This window comes from Camelus ferus, chromosome 31 (genome assembly GCF_009834535.1).
Source record: "Camelus ferus isolate YT-003-E chromosome 31, BCGSAC_Cfer_1.0, whole genome shotgun sequence".
Classification (NCBI taxonomy): Eukaryota; Metazoa; Chordata; class Mammalia; order Artiodactyla; family Camelidae; genus Camelus; species Camelus ferus.
In genome coordinates, this window is record NC_045726.1 from 7,565,447 (window position 1) to 7,572,818 (window position 7,372).

The window sequence follows — 7,372 nt, forward strand, 5'->3', positions numbered from 1 at the left end:
TTGTTTATATATTCTGAAAATTAAACATCTATTAGTCACGTCATTTACAAATGTCTTCTCCCATTCTGTAGGCTGTTCATTTTGTTTTGCTTATGGTTTCCTCTGCTGTCCATACATTAGATAGCTGAAATATTATGACCTCAGCAGCCTCTAGGTATTTTATTCTTTCTTTATGTTGGAATATCATCTTATCCTATATTTATAGCAGCAATTTTTGTAAAGGATTTCAACTTACTTCATTTTATTTTTTGAACTCATAATCACGGTAAATGAAACACTATCTTACAGGTCCATGAATTATCTTTATTTACATCATTCAATTAATTTATATTAAAAGTACAATAAATATAATCCCCAATTCAAGAAATACCACTTCATTAATAATTTGTATCTTTCATTGTGCCCCTTCCATATAGCAAGGAACCCCATTTCCCTAATAGGAATAGTCACTATCAAGCCTTTTGTGTACTCATTCAGCACATACCAAAATCGGAACAGTATAGAGATTAGCATGGCCCCTGTGAAACAATGATATGCAAATTCATGGAGCATTCTATACTTTCAAAATTAGTTGTTGTCACCTTAAAATAGACTATTGATATATATATGTTATAATATGTAAGCCTCATGGTAACCAAATCCTACAGTAAATACACAAAAGATAATTTTAAAACAATCTAAGTATAGCACAAAAGAAAACCATCAAACTACAATGGAAGAGTACAAACAAAAAGGAACTACAAAAAAGCCAGAGAATGATTTTTTAAATGACAGTCAGTACATAACTATAATTACTTTAAATAAAAATGGACTAAATCTCCGATCAAAAGACATCTAGTGGCTAAATGAATAAAAAAACAAGATAGATCCATCTGCATGTTGCCTACAAGAGACTCATTTTAGATGTAAGAACACACACAGACTAAAAGTGAAGAGATGAAGATATTCCACAGAAATGGAAACCAAAGAAAACTGGGATAGTTATATCAGACAAAATAGACTTTAAAACACAGACTATATTAAGAAAGAGTACTGCATGATGAAAAAGGGTCAACCTAAAAAGAGGATACAACATTAGTAAACATTTATGTGCCCAACATCTAAATGTATAAAGCAATATTAACATACTTAAAGGGAGAAATAGACAGCATTACCATAACAGGAGTGGCCCTTACCCCATCTACATCAATGAATGATCATCTAGACCAAAAATCAATAAGGAAACACTGACCTTAAATGACACATTAGGTTAGATGGACTTAGTTATACAGAGCATTCTATCCAAAAGCAGCAGAACATATTCTTCAAACGTGTACATGGAACATTCTCCAGAATAGATATGTTAGGCCACAAAACAACCCTCAATAAACTAAAGAAGACTGAAATCATATCAAGAACTTTTTTTGACCACAGTGGTATGAAACTAGAAATCAAGTACATGAAGAAAATTGGAAAATTTACAAATATGTGAAGAATATAAAACATGCTACTCAACAATCAATGGATCAAAGAACAAATAAAAGAGAAACCAAAAAGTACTTTGAGACAAATGAAAATGGGAGCAGTTTCTAAGAGGGAAGTTGATAGTGATAAATACCTACCTCAAAAAAAATTAGAAAAATCTTTAGTAAACAACCTAACTTTACATCTCAGGGAACTAGAAAGAGGAACAAACAAAGCCCAACGTTAGGAGAAGAAGGGAAATAACAAAAATGAGGGCAGAAGCCAATGAAATAGAGACTAAAAAGACAATAGAAACTATCAATGAAATAAAGAGCTGCTTCTCTAAAAAGATAAAATTGGCAAGCCCTTAGAGAGGACTCAAAATTAGAAATGAAAGAGAGACATTACAACTGATATCATAGAAATTTAAAAAGACCACAAAACTATTATTAACATTATATGCCAACTAGACAACTAGAAGAATTTGACAAACTAGAAGAAATTTGAAAAACTAGAAGAAATGGACAAATTCCCAGAAACATACAACCTACTAAGACTGAGTCATGAATATATATAGACCCTATAGAAAAACTCATTTTACTAGACCAACATCACCCTGATACCAAAGCAAGACAAAGACGTCACAAGGAAAGAAAATTACATGGCAATATCCCTGAGGTACATAGATGCAAAAAAGACTCAGCAAAATATTAGCAAACTGAATTCAGCAATACATTAAAAAGATCAAACATCATGATCAAGTGGGATTTATTCCAGAGATGTATGGATGGCTGAACCTGTGCCAGTCAGTCACTGTGATATGCCCAATTAACAAAATGAAGTATAAAAATTGTATCATCACCTCAAGAGATGTAGAAAAACATTGGAAAAACTTAAACATTCCTTTAAGATAAAAATTCTCAACAAAGTGGGTATAGAGGGAATGTACCTCAACATTAAAAAGGCCATATATGACAAACTACAGCTAACATCATACTCAATAGTAAAAACTAAAAACTACTCCTTAAGATCAAGAACAAAACAAAAATGCCTACTATCACCTCTTGTATTCAACGTAGAATTTGAAGTCCTAACCAGAGCAATCAGGCAAGCGAAAGAAACAAAAGGCATCTGATTGGAGAGGAATAAGTAAAACCTCACTAACTACAAGACATGACCTTATATACAGAAAATGCTAAAGACCCCAGCAAAGAACTGCTAAAACTAAAAAATAAATTCAGTAAAGTTGCTGTATACTAAATCAATACACAAAATTCTGTTGTGTATTTATACACTAACAATAAACTGTCAGAAAGAGAAATTAACAAAACAATCTGATTTTCAATTTCACACACAAAAAAAAACTTAGGAATAATTTTAACTAAGAAGGTCAAAGACTTAACCTGCACACTGAAAACTACAAGATATTAATGAAAGAAATTGAAGAAGACAGAAATAAATGGAAAGACAGACCATGCTCATGAATGGTAGAATATTGTGAATATCCCCACGCCAATGGCATTTTTCACAGAAATAGAACAAATAGTCCTAAAATTGGTAAGGAATCACAAAAGACTCCAAATAACCAAAGCAATCTTGAAAAAGAAGAACAAAGCTCTGGAGGCAACATGCACCTGAATTTAAAACCATATTACAAAGCTATAACAAAACTTTATAGTATTGGCCTTAAAACAGACACACAGATCAGTGACAAAGAATACAGAGCCCAGAAATAAAATCATGCATATATGGTCAATTTACAAAAGTGGACCCAAGAATACACAAAAGGGAAAGGACAATTTCTTAATAAATGGTGTTGGGAAAACTGGGAAGCCATATGCAAAAGAATGAACCTGGACCACTATTTTACACCATATACAAAAATTATCTCACAATGGATTAAATATTTCAGCATAAGACCTGAAACCATAAAACTCTTAGATGTAAACATAGACAACAAGCTCTTTGACACAGGTCCTGGTGATTAATTTTTAAATCTGACACAAAATGCAAACGCAACAAAAGCAAAAACAAGTAAGTAGGACCACACCAAAATTTAAAAGGTTCTGCACAGCAAAGGATACCATCAACAAAATGAAAAGGTAACTTACAGAAGGGGAGAACATATCTACAAAGCAGATCTGATAAGAGTTTAATATCCAAAAATTTATAAAGAACTCATATATAACTCAATAGCAAAACAAAAAGCAATCCAATTTAAAAAATGGGCAGAAGAACTGAATAGACATTTTCCCAATGACATACAGATGGCCAACAGGTACACGAAAAGATATTCAACATCACTGATCATCAGAGAAAAGCAAATCAAACCAATGAGATATCACCTCATACCTGCTAGAATGGCTCTTATCAAGAAGATAAGAAATAACAAGGGTTGGTGAAGATGTGGAGAAAAGGGGACTCATGCACTGTTAGTGGAACGCAAATTGGTGCAGACACTATGGAAAAAAATATGGAGGCTCCTCAAAAAATTATTTAGAGCAATCATATAATCCAGCAACTTCACTTCTAGGTATTCATCTCAAGAAAACAAAAATACTAACTCAAAAAGATATATGTACATCAATGTTCAATGCAGCATTACTTACAGTAGCCAAGATGTGCAAACAACCTAAAGGTCCATCAATGGATAAATGGATAAAGAAATTGTGATATATAAATACATACATAAACAATAAAATATTATTCAGCTACAAAAAAAGAATGAAATCTTGTACTTTCAAAAACATGGATGGACTTTTAGGGCATTATGCTCATTGAAATAAGTCAGAAAAAGACAAATACTGTATGATCTCACTTACATGTGAGATCAAACCAAACCAAACAAACCAAAGAAAAAGCAAAACAAAGCCAAGCAGAGATACAGAGAACAGATCGATGGTTGCCACAGGCAGGGAGTTGGGGGTTGGGAGGTAGTGGAAGAAATGGGTAAAGAGGGTGAAAAGGTACAAATTTCCATTTGTAAGTCATGGGGATGTACCTTACATAGTGATTTGGTTAATAATACTGTATTTCATATTTGGAAGTTGCTAAGAGAATAGATCTTAAAAGTTCTCATCACAAGAAAAAAAAGTGTAACTGTAAGGTGACACACGTTAACTAACTTATTGTGATCATTTCACAATGCATACAAATATGGAATTATGTTGTATACCTGAAACTAATATAACATTGTATGTTAATTATGCTTCAATTAAAAATTAAAATTAAATTTTAAAAGAATTTCATGTTTAATATTTCGCTTGCCATTTTTTAAGGTTAATAACATATGTATATAGCAGTAAACAATAAATTGCTTTAGCATTTTGTTTTTGAACTGTTAAAGAACGTACATTAGATTATTAATTGTTTTTCCAATTCTATTGAGATGGTCACGTGCTTTCCTGTGCCTTTAATCTATTATTATGTTGTGTTACAAGAATGGATTCTCAGATGTTAAATCAACCTGGCTTATTCGGTATAAACCCATTCAGTCATGGGAAATGTTTGCTCCCTTTCTATTTTCTAGAGAAGTATGCTAAGGTTTAGAATTATCCATTTTCTAAATATTTCATAGAATTATGATCTTAGATTTCCTTTCTGGAAAGATTTTCTTATTAATTTCTTATTATACTCTATCATACTTCCTGTTTTTCCCAAGTCAATTTTAGTAACTTGTATCTACCACTTGTCCACTTCTTCTAACTTGTCTTATTTGTTGACATAAAGGTTTCCATAGCATTGTCTTATCAACCTGGAATTATACTGAACCATTAAAAGAACCAACTTTTGGTTTAATTGAGTTTTTCCGTTTCCTATTTCATTGATCTCCCCACTATTCATTATTTTTTCTCCTTTTTACTTTGGTTTTAGTTTGCTGTTCTTTTGCTTGCTTATTAAGGTGAAATCTTAGGTTGCTGATTTGCGATCTTTCTTCTCTAATATAAGCAGTTTGTTATAAATATCTTTGATGTTATATAGTCAGGCACTTACATTAGGTCAAGAACCATGTAGAAATTATCCTTTACTTTAAGTTAAAGTGGTATCTTCTGATCCTTACAAGTTCAAAGGGAACCAGTTGTTCTTTATTAGTGCTCCCTTGTCTTACTATCTTACCTCTTTCCCTTCTCAGTGTGCTCGTTCCTCCCTGCCCACACTTCAGGGCTTTCAGTGCTTGGCGATGATAATTAGAACTCACAGCTCTGTTCGTCGGTTTTTCACTGTGGGGGTATTACATCTGAATTCAGCTTCTTTTTCTTCTCATACCACTACAGATATATTTCAGTGATTTATTGCCAAACAACTACAGTCTGGATACACAGAGATCAGAATACTTGTATGTATTGTATCTACATGTTGTGCATAGAATGTTTGCAAAAAATGAGACCATTTACACTGAAAAATCACCTGCTCTGAGCAAGTTTCTTTTTAACTTTTATATGAAAATACCTGTCTCTTCAATTACTTAAAAATACATTTCCTAATGTTCCCTTTAGTATTCCAAGTTCATAAGTTTCAAAGAGCAGAAAAAGTATTCATATTTTCCAAGCTCTAGGAAGATAAAGAGTGCAGGTAAAAAAAAATCTCTTTTCATACTTAGTGTTATTATTTGTTATTTCAAATCCATAAAAAATATGTACCTTATAATTTGTGTGTGATGACTACTTTGTAATAAGTTACTGTAGAAAAAATAAATAAACAAACAGAAACCTCAATTCAATTAAGAGACCAGAAGGGGGAGCTCTCACACTCTGCAACAGTATCAGAGCCCAACAGGAAGGAGAAAACTTCTTTCCTGGCCAAGGACCCAGCCAATGAAAAGCCATGGACTCTTCTCTTCCTCTCTGGGAAGGCCTCCTTCTTCCCTTGATGTGCAAGGACCTGCACGTGGTGCTCCATGGTTGCACATCCTGAACTAAAACTCTGTTCATCCTGAAGAAACCCATCTTTGTTGGCAAAATATCTTGATAGTCTATTTCAGTTCACCATTTACAAAAAACTTTAAATTAAATTTTCAATTAAATGTTGCTACAGCCTATTAAGTGCAAGGCATTGTACCTGATATGTAAACATTACAGTGTAATTCTAATTGAAGAAAAGAGCAACAAATGTTTGATATTGTACTTTAACTCAATAATTTAAAAATAAAATTTATTGTTCTTTCTACATGCATTTGAAAATTTCTCTAATGCATATATGTCAAAAGAAGCTAAAACTAAGCACAAATATTTTAAATTGTTAAACTTTTCCTAATATTAAAATATTTTATTCTTGAATGTCAGAAGTAGATGGATGTGCATGGCTCTGACACAGATGTGCAAGATTTTTATGTGCAAATACCAAATGCCAGATATGATTTCCCTAGATGTAAAATGAATATAAATGAGGACAAGTACTCAATGTGTATAGCATGATATTTCAAAATGTTTCCATTCACACATCTTGTTTCAGTAACATTTTAAACCTGTCAGGAAAATTACATGACATTCCCTAAGACATCATTATATTAAAACCTGAAAAAGGGAGACTACTCATTTAGTAATCTGCTTTTAAATTAGTGACACTGAAAAGAGGATTAAATCATTGCTTAAAATTCAGGGGAGAAAATGAAGGAAATTACACTGGCAGGCTCTTGAAACATGACTTTTAACTTCATGAATCTAGATATTACCATAGATTTAGATCATTAAATCTATGATATAAATGAGATATGCTTTCACTGACTGGTGCATCTTCAGAAGAAAAACTAAAAACATATTTTTTAAGCAAGTAAAGCACAGAGGTTGTTTTCAATACTGATGCACTACTGGTGATAGACGCATAAGTCTACAGGAAGAAAACTATTGTCAGCAGTGACGCATCATACAACATGTCTGTAAGAAGCATTGAAAAACAACATCATTATAAAGTTATGACAGCTTTCATAAGC

The 7,372-nt window shown here is 32.4% G+C and overlaps 1 pseudogene; it reads left to right on the top strand.

Annotated features, from left to right (window-relative positions):
- Positions 1 to 465: 465 nt before the first annotated feature.
- Positions 466 to 563, top strand: LOC116660835 (annotated as a pseudogene).
- The last annotated feature ends 6,809 nt before the right edge of the window (positions 564 to 7,372 follow it).